Raw genomic sequence first — 16,290 nt, 5'->3', positions numbered from 1 at the left:
GAATTTTCTTTCACCGATTTAATAGTTGCTAGCTTTACAGGGTTAAGGTTCTCATGAAGGAAAAAAAAAAAGGTTTTCGTTTGAGAAAGCAAACACATTTCTCTGTTCTTGCGAAGTATGTACAGGCTTCCAATTTGTGATTTTATTTATTTAATACTTTTTGTGTCAGTATGAGCTGATTTGGATAGTGTAGACTTTGCCGTAGCGAAACACGAGGCAATAATTGAATAACGCTTCTGTGTTTGTTGTAATGTTTAATATCTCTGGTGACCTCTGTAGTCTTATTTAACCACTAGTTCACAGACCCTTCTGAGAGTTGCACAAGCTTTAAAATTCCAGGGAGATGTTCATACTTGTATATTTTACATTGTCGAATAAAAAACAGATATTAACTTTGAGCCAAAATTTAAGTCCAAAAGTCATAAAGACAAATTTTTGCAAGTGAATCTACTGATTAAAAACAATGAAGTTTTTCTTGTTTAGTTGAATTATTCACTGCGGCTGCTGCTTGTACACTCATAAATAAACCATTAGCTTCGTCCTGTTTTATCATAACACTCTTGCTTTCCCTGATCTCAACAATAACTTTAAAATGCTAACGTAACCGATAGAACATATGGCCAAAACGTTACTAACAAGCTGTAATAAATGAGAACCATCCTTTAACTGTTGTGGGATTGAACCCTTTTGTTACCTCTTGCACAGGCTGAACCGCAAAGAAACGAAACCCAAACCCACTAACTAAACACAGATGGCACAATCTGTTTTGCTGTGCTTTAATACCTTTAGCAGCGACCGTAACCAACGCCTGTATATCAAGAACAGTTCTAACGGTACTGGCACCAGAAGCAAAAGGATTCCTGAGCAACCCAAGACTTTTCCAAACAATATAATACACTATAAAGACCGTGCGCAAAATTATCTGTTGTGTTCGACTCCCTGCTGGTTTGGGGCTTAATTTGTTCCATTTTCTTAAGGAACGACCAATCGGTTCCAAATGTTGCAATGACTTTTCTTTTGTTGAAGCTCTTTAGAGAATGCACCTGACCTTAAATATGATATGGTTTCATAGTAGCGTGTGTAAATGAATAATATGTTCATTATAAGAAGTACTTTCATCTTTATTGGTTTGAATGCACAAGAGGTTTATCCAATCATGAAAAGCATGTTTCCAGGTTATAGACAGTGTCATATACCAAAGCATGAAATTAGATTTATGAGTGTGGTAATCAGTGCATTGTCAACATCACTGACAGTCAACATATGAGGCCTGCTGTTGTTTTTCCAGACTTAATCTCTCCTGTGTTTACTGGGTTTCACACTTTAAATAGCATGAAAGACTTTTTATGTTAACATTCACAGTGACGCCATGTTTATGTAAAGAGTATTTCTTTCTGCAACCTGTGTAATGTGCATGTCAGACTCTTAGGTTTCAAGAGTCGCAGCTTCTTGAAGGGGGGGAGATTTCAGAAAAACAAAAGTAAAATATTGTATTTTTAGAACGTCAGTGTTTGCATGTTCCATAAAATGACATGAATATTTCATGACATAACTTGTATAATGAGCGTTCAAAATGGATTTCATCACACTTCAAGAGTTGGGTCGCAGATGGAAAAAGGGGAAGCATAGTGTGCTACTCAGATCAAGCATGGCTTTCAAAATAAGCATGCTCGTATTTCCCATGAAACTGAGTTTTAGGGCTTGAACTGCTCAAACACAAAGCAGCACAAGGATTTCCACTGGGTTATCTGTCAGCAACACTGGCAGCCAAAAGATTACTCATTTGAATGTCCCTGATAATATGACTAAGTCTAAAAAATTATCAAATTACCAATAAATTAACCAGTTTGTTGTTTTTGTTAGGAATTCAAAAGATATGGCACATTTTTATTGTTCAGTTACATAACATTCACTTTAACCTTCTGTTACGGTATAACGTAAAGACAAAATGTTACCAACACTTGCATTTACTGCCGTATTTTCGGTGAAATTCAGCAAATGTGCAAAAGAACAGATAAATATTCAGTTATTTCACAGAACCCCCAACCAATGACCTTTTATCGTGATTTAAGATTGATTTTTGCCTTCAAAGCACTGACATCAAACAGGGAGAAAATAAGATTTTCTCCACCAAGCTTTCACCTGCGTATGTAAACAATATCCAGAAGCGTCTTTAATACATCAAATGAGTTTGATGCATATTCTTTTTCAGCCAACATAAACATTACAGTGTAGCTTTTAAATCTAGGAGGACATCTTGGGACAGCCAGCCAGAGTGTAGAGATTACAGCAGAAACTAATTTATGAGTCCTTTCTTGTCTGACTCAGTAGTATCACAGCTGAAAAGAAACACTGCAACCCCCCCCACAATGTTTGAGCCAGACAGTCAGGATTATTGTTCTATAAGGGGACTGTGTATTTGTTTATAGGCCAGTACACTGTAAACCCCGACTTTGTGTTTACTAAAATGCTTTAATTACAATGTACTTCAATGATTCAAGTTTTATTACATCGCTATAAAATGTTAAGTATATTCTACTAATTTGTAGACATAGACGAAAGTATGAAAAAGTTTAAGTTGAATGGGTTTAAATCACTAAGTTTTAGTCATGACCACACCATTGGATTGTGGGTAGTGGGCATGTTGAAAATGTGTTCTTTTTATGTGCAGGGGTTCAGCGGGGTTGTGGTGTTAGTGTTAATTTGGACTTAATGTGTGTATGGCAGTGTTTATTGGCCTTTTTGTGTTTGTTTTTCAATTTTTGTAGAACTGCACCATGAGTGAGAGCCGTAGGCTGAACAATGGGTTTGCTGTTCATCGAAATTTATCCTCTTTGTAATGTAGATTTTCATGCCTTGCCAAATTAAATGCACTTTCTGTACTGGCAAATTACATTGAGCTATCTTCCTACCTAACTTCCATCCACGCTACAATATATGAACCCTTTCAGGCATAATGGTCACTACAGTGGACCACTGTTCAATGGTGTTCTCTTGCATATTCATGAATTTTGTTGTTTTAGTTCCATATCAGCCAACAAAGTGGATGCTCATGCATCATCGTGTACACTGTAATTCATACCAATACTGTAACTTTACTGTTCTAGATGAAGCTGATCTGCCATCAAAAATTGCTAACTGTTATTAGACTGTAATTAACAGTTTTTTTGTTGTTGTTTTAAACAAAAAGTTGTTTTTTGCATGTTATCTCCATGTAGTGAGTAATAACTAGTATTATAGTATGTTAAAATGGGAGAAAACATCAGATTAGCTAAAAATGTTTTAATTTCATACTTTTCACACAGTATACAGTAAATACGTTTCTTTGCATCTAAAATGAAATGCATGGTGTCCAGCTGAGTGGACATTTTTGTAACTTCATGAAAAATAGGTTCATAAAAAAATCAATCATATCGTTTGTTTTTTCATGCCTAAAGAGGAATAAAAACACTCAGAAAAAAAAAAAATATTGATCGAGGTTCTCATAATTCATGCGTGAAAGGGTTAAGTTGAATAATTTCATAAAGCAATTTATATTGCAAAAGATTTTGATTTAAATCAACTTGGAAATGAGTACAATAAACTGATGATATTAAGTCTAATGATTATACAAAGCAATTGACATTGCAACAAATTTTAAGTTAAATTAGCTTGGCATTTAGTGTGTTGGACTTAAAATAGCAATTCCATTCAAGTCAAGCATTTAAGTTTAATACACTCAAGTTTTCATTACTCATTACTTAAATTTTTTTAAGGCAACCGGTTTACTCAGTTTTTTTTTAAGTAAACTCAACGTATCCGGTCTTACAGTGTATATATACATAAAACCATGTCAATACACCCCAAAACAGACTTGACTTACATCTTACACATGATAACTTTAACGGCATCAAGATTTATTTAACGTAACACTTTGGAGTAACTCAGAAAACAGTGACATTGTAATTAAGTCTGTATAATTATAATGTCAGGTTCTTTAATATACTTTCTAAATTAACATCAGTCCGCTGTTTACCCTGTGTGAATGCAATTTGCCCTTGTTTTAGCACATATCGGTACATAATAAAAAAATTCAGAAACAGTACAAACCACAGATGTCAAACATGTGGCCCGGGTGCCAAAACTGGCCTGCCAAAGGTTCCAATCTGGCCTGCGGGATCAATTTAGGGCATCAAACTCAAAAGTAATATTATAATAACCAATAAATAAAGACAACACCAATTTTTTCTCTTTGATTTAGTGCAAAAACATTAAATTATGAAAATGTTTACATAAAGAAAACTATCCCTTAACAATACAATGTGAATAACCTGAAATGTCTAAAGAAAATTAAGTGCAATTTTAACAATATTCTGCCTGTTAGTGAATGTTTTGTGCCTTTGTAGATCTGATCTGTAATGCATATGTATAAATGATAAGTTGAGGCATAATATTGATAAAATAGTACTTATATTTCTGGTTATTCACATCCTTTTTGTTTTGATAGTTTGTAAATTTAAATATTGGCATAATTGAATGTTAATTTTTACACTAAAACAATTTGGAGTTGTCATTATTTATTGGCTATCATACTATTATTTGACTGGTCCGGCCCACTTCAGATTAAATTGGGATGAATGTGGCCCCCGGAAGAAAATGAGTTTGACACCCCTGGTATAAACCCTCAAATAACATTAAAAAACAACTACATTTTGCTGTCACTTTCATATCTTCACCATATTATGCACCGTTGAATATAGGCAAAACCATAGATGTGAATACAATCCAACAGAGGAACAGTTATCTGAGGTATAAGGATCAACGCATGTTAAATGAACATCTCTGTGACAAATGTGAAGAGGTGGTGTTAAGTGTAATTACCTCCGTCACCCTCTTCAAACCTTACGTTGAGCTTTAGAGCAGCAGGAGCAGACCCAGCGCTGCTTGTATAGGTGTTGTCTGTCTGTATTGAAATAAGACATCTGTCATGCACTCTGGATGCCATTATCTCCGGACGACACACACATATTCTCCACCTTTGGGACAAGCACGCGCCATCCAGCAGGTTTTTAGCGAGTGGAGAGGGGTGAAGGAAATGATCCATCACTCCGAGTAAACTCTAAACAGCCTAATGACACGTGGCAATATAAAATGGAAAATTCAAATAAACACCAGTGGGCCTGTTTGGAGGCACTCCTGGTACAATAGCCCAAACACTGGGCATTTGAGTAATCATTACTAGTCATAACTCAGCACAGTGGAGATGTTAAATAAACAGTATACTTCTGTAAGGCATATACAACAAGGCCTAAATTTACTTTAGCCGTATCACAGGAATCTGTGAGGTAAAGGACACTCACCAGCCATGCCAGAGACAGTATCTTTTAATGTCACGTCACGTCTTTTTCATCAACAGCGGGCCCTTTCTTTTAACCTGCTAGAATAACTTACTACAGTATGCCTTGGTGGCCTCGGGGCTGATTTGTGGCTGTTGCATGACATAACAAGAAACCCAAACTGTTTCAAAACCTTCAAAATTACAGTCTATACATAGGCTGTCTGATTTATAACACATCTACGCCTCAAACAGGACTGGAGAACATGTTGTTCACCAGTTTCCAGTACTCTTGTTTTGACAGACGCACTTCTGTGCTTCAACACGAGTGACCGAGGCTGGTTAACTGGAGAACTGGTCAAATGGAATAATCCTGTATTTACTTATTTGGTGTATAGAACAAATTTTTCATTTCATTTCATATCATTCATTCATTCATTTCGTTTGTTTGTTTATTTTGAGCATTTACAGAATACATGCAAATTCAAAATTCCAAAAAAAGAATTCATCTATACTCAAAAAGGAGTGGGAAGAAGAAAACTTATTTAATACAACCCCCATTCTCATCATCAAATAACTGAACATAATAACATTTTAAACACTCACTCCTGTCCTTTGACTTCCAGCCAGAACAATGAACAAAATAGGCCTAAACCAAATTAGAATGAAGTCATTTGACAGCAGTTGCATTGCATAACCAAAATGTGTGTAAAAAATAGAAACAAGAAAAGCAGTCGGAGTGTGCAGACCTCCACCAAGACAGATCTGCCTCCCGTTTGTTTGTTTGTTTGTTTGTTACCAAGATAACTCAAAAAGTTATGGACAGATTTTCATGAAATTTTCAGGAAATGTTGATACTGGCACGAGGAAGAAATTATTAAATTTTGGTGGTGATCGGGCCTAGAGGGGCAGGGGGGCACAATAATTACATACCAACAATGGTAAAAACAAAACACTCCAATACCACAAGTGGTAAAGAACAGCAACAATACCAACAATGGTAAGAAAAAAAATAAAAAGCTACAATAGCACTAATGGTAAAGGGCAGCACCTCCCAGCAATGGTAAGAACAATAGCAGATGGTAATGGACAACACAAACCAACTAGATGAGGAACAACAAGCACACAATAACATATAAGACAGAATATTGATGGAACATCAGTTTTAAGACCCTCCATCTTTATACTGGGACCAGACCATATGTTTATAGAACAGTTAAAATTGGTGGATATTTTGGCATTGCTTGTGTTGGATGTCCAGACTGTTCCAAAGTTTTACTCCACATACAGACAAACAAAAACGTTTACAAGTGGTTTGAAATTTGGGTAATGCGAAATCTCCAAAGCCTCTCAGATTATGAGTACTCTCCCGAATTGTGAAGTTTTTTTGTATATTACTTGGTAGTAATTTGTTGAATGCTTTAAATAAGATTATTGTTGTATAATATTTTACAAGATCATGGATTTTTTATTTTTTGATTTTTTTATTTTTGCTTTGATAAAGATATTTTTTTCTGTTTAGCCGACCAAGTTTAAGAGAAATAGTATAAGACTTAACTCAGTAGTTAGTATAATTTTACCATTTTTCACCAGCTAACCCTAGCAACTGAGGCTACTTTATCTGTATATGTAACAGAGTTAATGTATGTAGTGTGTGATCCCACTTGCCATCTCACACTATTATTGTATTAATTACAATTTTATTTAATCGCCATTGAACACAACACCCCTGCGGACTAGGGTGGTGCACCCCAGGGAGATAGCAACAGTTTGGCTGTGCTAGCTACCTGGTAAGTACACACATTGTCAGTCCTGTCATTATTTTACTTTTTTTTTTTTATTTTAATTTCATATTTAAATTATTATATTACACCATTATATTTGTGTAACGCTTAGCTCCCTATCAGTCGAGTATATTCTTGAATGAAAATGACAATATTCTTTATTATATGTTCATACCATGATTAACATGTGCTGTGCTAGCTAACTTTGATTTTTTATTTTAGCTTAGCCGTGTGTGAACAAGGCTCGGGTGTTACGAATGAGACTGACTGTATACGTTTCTGCCAGGAATAAACAGCAAGTGTCCAAAGAAGTTCGGTTTTGTCATATATAACACAACGCATGAATACAACAGCTACATATATAAAGGTGCTCAACTCTTGCTTTTGTTTTTTGTTTGTTTTTGAAGGATGAAGATAACTAGCTGAGCTGGCTAACCTGTAACTAGTAGTAATTTATTACTCTTACAGTTGCATAATGCTATACACAGGTGAATTAACTTGGACTTTTGTTCCTGGTCACCTGACAAAAGTATATTTGACTCTTTTACTGTTTTAAGGGAAATTATATTTGACTCAACTACGTATCTGGTTCAAATTTGACTTGTTTCATAAGCTGGTGAGGCTAGGTTATTTATAGTTTTTGGGTTTTTTTTCTCTCTCATTTTTGTCTTGTTTTATCCAGTTCAGCATAAGAGTTGTTGCAGATGCTAGTTATTTTCTGTTTCTTTATTTTGTTTTTGTTGTAATTTACCCTCCTCTTACACCATTGAAACAAGGAAATCTTCATTATATGTATAAAATAAAAAAAGAGAGGGCCCCTAACTAGTTTAATGTCTTTCAGCCTGTCATTACATTATCTTAAACATAAATTTAATCAAACTAATTAATAAAAAAAAATTAATTAAGCACAACAGATAAATATCAACCACTCCCACTGGTGAAATTTCAGAATCAGAATCAGCTTTATTGGCCAATTATGTCAACACTTGGCTTCGGTTTTTCTTAGCTCACGATGTACAATTTCAACATAAACCCAAACACACTTAAACATAGACCTAATATAAACAAACATTCAACTAGAGACCAGGACAACAATGGGTTTCATTATTTATGCTGATACTGATATTGGTTGATATCTGCGATTATCAGTTGATGCTAATGTTCAGGCAATAAATCAGTGCTGATTTAGAATTGTGTTTCTGGTCACCTAGCTAATATTGGATGCTCTATACTCTATATATTATTGTAAATAATTGTTTAGCTCAGGGGTGTTGAACTCATTTTAGCTCAGGGACCACATTAAGCCCAAATTGATCTCCAGTGGGCCAGACCAGTAAAACAATAGCATAATAACTTGTAAATAATGATGACTCCAAATTTTTCTCTTTATTTTAGTGCAATCAAAATTAAATTATGAAAATATGTACATTTACAAACTATCCAAACAAAAATGATGTGAATAACCAGAAAAAACTGAGATTTCTTGAGAAAAATAAGTGCAATTTTAACAATATTACACCTCAACTTACCATTTACACATGATTGGATCTACAAAGGCACAAAATATTTAATAACAGGAAGTGTAATGTTAAAATTTTACTTTCAAAATTTCAGGTTTTTCAGATTTTATTGTTAAAGGATAGTTTGTAAATGTTAATATTTTCACAATTTAATGTAAGTTTTTACACTAAAACAAAGAGAAAAATATGGAGTTGTCATTATTTATAGGTGTAATGTAATATTATGTTTTTCACAATAAACTAAGAGAATTTGGAGTTATTATTTATAGGTTATTATGCTATTATTTTAGTTGAGGTCACATTGTTCATTTATGTGGAACCTGAACTAAAACAAGTTCGACATCCTTGATTGTTAATATCTGAAGTGTAATTTTTGCAAATTCATCCCGCGGGCCGGACTGGAACCTTTGGCGGGCCGGTTTTGGCCCCCGGGCTGCATGTTTGACACCCCTGGTTTAGCTCAGTCAAGTTTGACATTTTTTTATCGGCTAACACTAGTAGCTTTTAAAGATTTTCTTTATTTTTAAAAAAAAATGTTGGTCTTTGTCAGCCATACATGAGCTTTTTAGTTTAACCTGAGAAGTTATCATGTATGATGAATGCATTATTTAACCCTTTCATGCATGAATTATGAGAACCTTAATCAAGATTTTTTTCCCAGAGTGTTTTTATTCCTCTTTAGGTATGAAAAAAACAATGTGATTGATTTTTATTTTTTTTTAATGAACCTATTTTTCATAGAGTTACAAAAATATCCACTCAGCTGGACACCATGCATTTAATTTTTGAAACAAAGAAACATGCATTTACTGACATACTCAGTGAAAACTATGAAATAAAAGTATTTTTGACCTCCTGAGACCCAGCAATGCATTTTTGTCCTCTGTAGGGGATAAAAGTTTGACAGTTTTACTTAAAAAAAAATGCTGTCCATTGTAAAGGACATTCCATTAAAAAAAAACTAATAAATAAAAATAATTTTAAAAAATGTCTCGGGGAAAAAAAAACAAAACAAAAAAAAAACTGTTGCAATATGCGGTTTCCAATCAAGACAATTGTTTAACGGAAAAAAGCTAAAAAAAATTCACTTTCCTAGGTCTCAGGAGGTAATCTGATGTTTTCTCACATTTTAACATACTATAATATTAGTTATTACTCACTAAGATAATATGCAAAAAAAAAAAAAAAACTCTGTTAATTACAGTCTAATAACAATTAGCAATTGATTTAGATAAAAGAACAGGAAAGTTACAGTAATGGTATGAATGTCAGTGTATGGGATGATGCATAAGTGTTCACTGTGTTGGCTGATATGGAACTAAAACAACAAAATCCATGAATATACAAGAGAACAGATGTAGAATAACTGTCCACTGGAGTGACCACTACGCATAAAAGGGTTAAAACTAAAACGATGCCATAATAGCTAAAATAACTTGTGGTATGTTGTATTGTAAGGGATTCTTCTGTGGCAGTACCATAACTGACCACTGGGCGACCTTGCGACAGTTCATACATACAAAGATCAAATGTAAAAAAAAAAATTTAAAAAAAAGAACAAAGCTATGCCTCTGTTATCCGTTCTAACTCAAGAAGAAAAAATAATCTGTTTCTCAAGGGTGTGCTCAAAATGATTTATAAAACCATAAACTGGTGATCATCCAGGAACGATGCCGGCGCTGACCTCACTGGTGAAACCCTACCTCTCATTTGCTTCTAATTGGTCTTGATTACATGGTTATTATGAAGAGTTCTCCGAGCCTTGCCATGGGGTTAAGTCCAGCCCAGGTACTGTAAGGTGTCACAGCAGGGCTAAAACCCAGCGGACCCTCAGTTAGAGCTGAAATTAAGGCGATTACATTCCTGCTAGTACAATTTAATGCAATTTAAAACAGACAATGACGAATAATCACTTCATAAATAATACTCTTAAAGGATTACAAAGCGGTTATTGAAGACTACGTCGCGCTGTTGAACGGTAGTCTGTAACACTGGTATTCTCTCCATGTTGAGAACAAGGCAGTTTTATGTTGTGTGAGGTCAAAAGTGGCTGCAATATCAATGCAAGATGTGCCTGACCATGCTGTTCATACATGCTAAGACTTCTATTAGCTCTCAATAATATGTGTGAAAAAAGTCTTACATTTATGTCATTCTGCTGGTCCCCTGACAGCCATTACTAACCCAATATCCTGTTTCAGAGAGAGCGAACCTCCAGCATGTTGCTTTTGGCCCCTCACCAAATCGCAAAAGTATGAAAATTACCCATCCAGTCATGGCCTGCAGCTCTTTAAAAGCCATCAGCGTTCCTGGAGACAAACCTCCACATGGCTCCGAGGCCAGACCTGACTGGCAGAACACCACTCTGCCCACCACCAGCCACAAAACCTCTCACCTCCTTTTCCCTCCCGGAGGAACAAAGCAACCACGGTCGTCTCGAACTATTTGTAAGGCCGCATAATTCAGTGACCGCGAGGGCTGGCGATTAAAGCCGCGCACAAAGCCCAGATAAACAGCTTCCTCTCGGCTTGTTATCAGCTTTCTCATACACTCGCTGGCCTGCGCTTTACCCCCGCCTCACTCAATGTGTCACATCCCTCTGGAGTGTCGGACCCAGAAATAGCTTGACATGTCGTCTCTGGGAGGGTTGGTTCTCTCACATTTCTACCATTGTAGTGGCTTCCAAATGTGTAAACCGAGACAGTCGTAGAAGGACCACTTGTACGTTGAGTGCTGCATAATGATATGTTGTCACAGCAAAGTTGGAAGCGGCTGTTCGAGAGAGGCAACATTACCTCACAACAACATAGAAGTTGCCAGAAAGTTTGAGAAAAACAGCCAGAGATATCAATAGTTACTCCTCTGTTTTTACTAAACGCTTGCCCTCACTCAGACTGAGTCAAGTATGATTAATGCTACCGCTCATGTCATGAAGTGAACAAATGAATCAAGCAACATCCAAACCGAGATGGAAAGGCATCATTCAGAAGCAATCGGGTATAGTGAGCGGGATTACTGGCATTCCCGAGAGGCTGAGGTATTCGACGGATTCCTCAAACACATTCATGCACAAACAGCATCAGGTGTCAGGTGCTGCTCTCTCAGGCCTGCCAGCGTCAGGTTAGGATCTTTAAGAACGTCAGACCCGGAGCTATGAAAGGGGTTCGGACGGGAACTGGCAAAGCACCAGGAAGCAGGCTTTCACCGAAACAGATGCTTGCCTTTATGAATTGTGGCATATCCTCAGCGCTAGACTTTGCGTCACATTTCTTCGGTTTTAGCCAGCTTTGCCAGGAATCACTTGGAACAAAAGCTAATAAAAACGATCCCGCTACACAACCGATGCAAATGTGAAATGTGTGTGTGTGAGGAAAACCGGATGCAAAGTGAATCACATTTTCTCCTCTTGCGGTCTCCGTGTGGTTTCGGTGTTTTCGAGCGTACGACGGCCCGGTCATTGAAATTACTTCCTTTTGAAATCAAATAGTCCCAGTTCGCTAACTATCTGTGCTGGTTTTACTTGGCTTTTTACCGTCACATGTATGAGATCACTGTCAGGCATGAAACTCTTGTTCATCTCCCAGAGGCATGTGTGTGTGTGTGTGTGTGTGTGTGTGTGTGGTTTTGACGGGGCATGTGTGTGATAAAAGGCCGTCTGTCAGTGTGTTATACTGCAGCCCCCTCCTGTGGTAATGAACAGCGCTCTTAGTGTGGTTTACACATCATCTAGCAAACCACAAGTTCATGGTACAGCACCTTTAAGTGTGTATATGTGTGTGTGAGTGAGTTTAGAAGTTTTTGCACTGGAAATACATCATGGTCCATGTATCACATTATTTTAGGGGAAGTCCAAAAGCTGTTTTGGTAAATGTGTGGGGATGGAAATGACAGATTAAAGGATAATTCCAATTCCACTGGTCCACATTATGGGTGTTGTTACTAAAGTCTGGGAAAACGTGGGATCATTTTCACAGTCACAAGACGCAGAAACTTGTGGAAGGACCGTCAAAAAATTGGCAATAAACAAATAGTTTCATCACATTATCAAATTAGAATATAGAGTTACAATCCCTCGTGTACACTTCTACACTAAAAATGTCTAAAAACAACTGGGTCTATGTTTTTTTTGATTTGCATCCCTTTTAAATGTTTAAATCAAGTGTTCCCATTGACAGAAATATGACATTATTCTCATCGTAACTACCCATTTGACTTTATTTGCCGGAAAATTACATCATATTTCCTTCAGCCAAGGGTGTCAAACATGCAGCCTGCAGGCCAAAACCAGACCGTCAAAGGGTTCGGTCTGGCCCATGGGATGTAGTAAGAGCAATTTTAACCCTTTATCAGGCTAGTGACTATTTTTGGTCATTTCCACATGCATTACAAGACAGTGACAGCAACAGTTACAGTGAGGACAGTGAGGTAACAGTCTCAGGTCAAATGTGGTCTACAGGGTCTGTAAGGTCCACCTCTGCTTGTTGCTTTGTTAGGTACCATGAAGTAACGGTACTAATGTAAGGAATGATGTTCAAAGCGATAATGTGGATGTGGACAGGTGTCTGGATCAAGGTTATTATCGTTAACGAAAACTAACGAAATGACAAAAACTAGAATTGAAAAAACAGTTTTGTTAACTGAAATAAATAAAAACTATAATTAAAAGAAAAAACAATAACTAGCTGAAACTCTATTGTGTGCTTACAAAACTAACTAAAACAGATAAAAATGATGGTCCGTTAATTGTGGTCACTTGTCATTTAGAGTCGTCTTCTCGTCCCCACTCTACCTGGAAACATGGAGTCTAAAGTTGATAGAAAGCAGTCCTCTGTGGGATTTATGTGAATATGACGGCGAAGAAGAGAAAAGTTATGAAAAAATTAAAACTAACACTAGAACTAAACTAAAACTAAGCATTTACAAAAAAAACAAAAACTAATAAAAACTAGCAAACCTGCTCTAAAAACGAATTAAAACTAACTGAATTAGAGAAAAAAAAAGTCAAAACTAACTAAAACTAAACTATAATGAAAAATCCAAAACTATTAGAACCTTGGTCTGGATCAGCACTCATGTTGGTCAAATGCTCTGAAGATGATGTTCTAATGTTCTAAAATACATGTTCCTTTCACCTTACATGTGTTTTCTTACATGTTTTTCTATTCTTCTAGGTTTTTTTGGTTTGGTTTGGTTTTTGCCACTTATGAGTAAGGAACCAAATACGGTAACTTCACTGACCTTGATTTTCTACATAACAATATTTTTTTTATTTCACAAAAGTAATAAAGTCTTGTTAGGTCCTCCAATAAAACACTAGGTTTAAATTTTGAGTTTCAGAGTATTTTTATGAATGACCTATAAAGTATTTCTATGAATGACCTAAACGTTCCTGTGCCTTTGTAGATCTGCTGCAGTCAGTAAGTTCTAATGATTTTGTGTAAATGAGAAGTTAATTGATAATGAGTTTTCACTTTTACTTTTGCACTAAAACACAAAGAAAAATTTGGAGTTATTATTCATAGGTTATTATGCAACTATTTTACTGGTTTGGTTCACTTTAGATCAAATTAGGGTGCATGTGACCCCTGAATTAAAATGACTTTGACACCCCTGTCTTAGGAATAGATAGATATGACACATCATCACAGGTTTTTTTTTATGATTATGATTATATTTTGTAAAGGTACAGAAGAGGATTAGGGCTGCTGAAAAAACAGGTCTAATATATATATTTTTTATGATTAAAAGTCAGAATTCTGAGATTAAAGTCAGAATTCAGACTTTTTTTCCCTCAGAATTCTGAGTTTAATCTCAGAACAATAAAAAAAAAAACAAAAAAAAAAACAGTCAGAATTCTGAGAAAAAATATCAGAATTCCAAGATTAGAGTCAGGTTTTTGACTTTTTTAAAATCAGAATTCTGACTTTAATCTCAGCATTCTGACTTTTTTCACTGCAAAAATCGAATTCTTACCCAGTGTATTTTTCTCATTTCTAGTCAAAACGTTTTTATCACACTTAAAATAAGACATAATCACCTGAAGATTAATTTTCCAGTGAGATATAAGAACTTATTTTTACAGAATATATCGTGAAAATCTATTTCAAGAAATCTTACCAAGAAAATTTTCACTCGTTCCATTGGCAGATTTTTCTTTTGCTTAATTCAAGACTTTTTTGCTTAATTCAAGCAAAAAAAAATCTGCCAGTGGAACAAGTGAAAATGATCTTGGTAAGATTTCTTGATATAAGATTTTCAAGATCTATATCTAAAAATAAGTTCTTATATCTCACTGAAAAGTTACTCTTTAGGTAATTATGTCTTATTTTAAGTGTGATGAGATATTTTGACTAGAAATGAGAAAAATACACTTGGTAAGATTTTTTTTTTTTTTTTTCAAATGTTCTCACAATAAAAATATATATATGTATATTGGGCCTTATTTTTATTTTTTAATTTTTTTCCCAGTGGCCCTAATCCTCTTCTGTACAAAAAACAGTGACTTTAACTGACATTTAAAGAGTTCAAATTCTTAGTTCCTTAGTTGTTTTTCCAGTAAAAGTTATCACATCTAAAGTCTGGAGGTTGAAAGAGGATGTTTTTAGATACACCTACGTTTATCTGGAATGTGACCAATAGTTTAGAGCCAAACATGGTCCAGTATAAAGCTTGAAATGTAGATCCATAAGGAAGGAAAAAAGTTTGGGTTTGTTTTTTTGCAGTAGAACCACATTCTGACCAGGCTTTATAAGATGTAACTAATGTGTTTTTGAAGATGGCAGTGCAAAAAGTACAAATGTAGTGTCATGTGATTATGTCTTATTTTAAGTGTGATGTACGGTGGCCCAGAGGTGCAACAGGCCAAAAAATTATCCACTAGACGAAAAAAATTATCTACTACAAGAAAAAAAAAAGAGAACAGCCTAAAAAAATTATCCACTAGATGAAAAAAATTATCTACTACAAGAAAAAAAAGAGAACAGCCCAAAAAAATTATCCAGTATAAGAAAAAAAAGAGAACAGCCTAAAAAAATTATCCACTAGATGAAAAAAATTATCTACTACAAGAAAAAAAAAAAAGAGAACAGCCTAAAAAAAATTATCCACTAGATGAAAAAAATTATCTACTTCAAGAAAAAAAAAGAGAACAGCCTAAAAAAAATTATCCACTACATGAAAAAAATTATCTACTACAAGAAAAAAAAAAGAGAACAGCCTAAAAAAAATTATCCACTAGATGAAAAAAATTATCTACTACAAGAAAAAAAAGAGAACAGCCCAAAAAAAATTATCCACTGTAAGAAAAAAAAAGAGAACAGCCTAAAATAAATTATCCACTAGATGAAAAAAAAAATCCCCTATAAGAAAAAAAAGAGACCAGCCAAAAAAATTATCCACTAAAAGAAAAAAAAAGAGAACAGGCAAAAAAAATTATCTACTAGCCCAAAAAATTATTCACTATAAGAAAAAAAAAAAAGAACAGGTGAAAAAATTTATCTACTATGAGAAAAAAAAGAGAGCAGCCCAAAAAAATATCCACTATAAGAAAAAAAAAACCATCATCCACCTTTTCAATTACAGGGGCACTGTTTACCCGAAAGGTGTCTTGCTTTAAAATTAAGACCACCACAAAAAATAAAAGGATAGGCTGAAAAATTTTAAGGCTTTCAGC

Source organism: Sphaeramia orbicularis, chromosome 19 (assembly GCF_902148855.1).
Source record: "Sphaeramia orbicularis chromosome 19, fSphaOr1.1, whole genome shotgun sequence".
Classification (NCBI taxonomy): domain Eukaryota; kingdom Metazoa; phylum Chordata; class Actinopteri; order Kurtiformes; family Apogonidae; genus Sphaeramia; species Sphaeramia orbicularis.
The sequence above is the reverse complement of the archived record's forward strand: the minus strand, read 5'-3'. Positions refer to the sequence as shown.